The 1,013-nt window shown below is 40.4% G+C and overlaps 1 pseudogene; it reads left to right on the top strand.

Annotated features, from left to right (window-relative positions):
• LOC118348046 lies at positions 1 to 393 on the top strand (annotated as a pseudogene).
• Positions 394 to 1,013: the final 620 nt, after the last annotated feature.

Below are 1,013 nucleotides of genomic sequence, written 5' to 3'. Positions count from 1 at the left end.
ATGGAGAACACAAAGGTTCAAGAGATTCTGGAGAAGCGAGTGTTGATGACAGCGAACACGGTGGAGGACAAGCTAAACGATGAGATCTCAGCCCTAAATCGGCTGGACATGGACGATCTAGATGTGCTCAAGGAGAGGAGGTTGCAGCAGACGAAGAGAAGATGGCCAGTGATTGCATCGTCTGCCACTTCTACCGCAACAACTGGCCCTACAAGGTGGTAGACAAGCACCTGAGCATATTGGCTGGAGACACGTTTTGTGAAAATCAATGCCGAGAAAAGTCCATTCTTGGCAGAAAAGCACAAGATAATTGATCTTCCAGCTCTTGCCCTTATAAAGAATGCCAAAGTTGATGACTATGTGGTAGGATTCGATGAGCTTAGATCCTCTTGACTGGAAAATAGCCTATTCTCTTGTCTTCTTTGCATAGCAAACTCAAAAAAGCTCATCTTTTTTGCTTCTCTCTCGACTAGGGAGCTTAGATTTGGCTCTGATCTTGCGCCGCCAACCCAATGTTTTTCACCTTCCTTCTTCCCTCCATTTCCCTCTCTCTCTCTTAGTGTTTTTTGTCACTTTGTTATCGTAAGAAGTCCAGTCTACGCCTCAACCAAGATATGCGGAAATTGGTGAATGTGTTAAGATTTAAATTTTTTATTTCATATTTATTAATATTTATTGGAAGCTCTAGTCATTGGTAGGTTTGTCCAAGTCTTTAGGTATTTGGTTATTTGATTTCATGGCTAAGAAAGTGTCTTATGTGTGATCCTATTTTATAGGAGTTGTGGTTAGTGCTAGGATGAAGTGTTCCGATGTAAAGCCTATTTATAGGTCCTTTTTCTTTATCAATAATATTGATAGAGCTTTACCATTCCAACACATCTCTTTTGTTTTTTCTTAACTTTGTATCAGTGGTATCAAAGAAGACAACGTGTGAGAGAAAGCAAGAGAGAAAGAGTTCCCGAACAGTGAGAGTTCCCAAAACAATTAGCTATTTTCTCCTCTGACTTAGTTTT

The sequence above is a fragment of the Juglans regia genome, chromosome 3 (genome assembly GCF_001411555.2).
Source record: "Juglans regia cultivar Chandler chromosome 3, Walnut 2.0, whole genome shotgun sequence".
Taxonomy (NCBI): Eukaryota; Viridiplantae; Streptophyta; class Magnoliopsida; order Fagales; family Juglandaceae; genus Juglans; species Juglans regia.
Note: the sequence above shows the minus strand (reverse complement) of the source record. Positions and strands in the feature narration are given on the sequence as shown.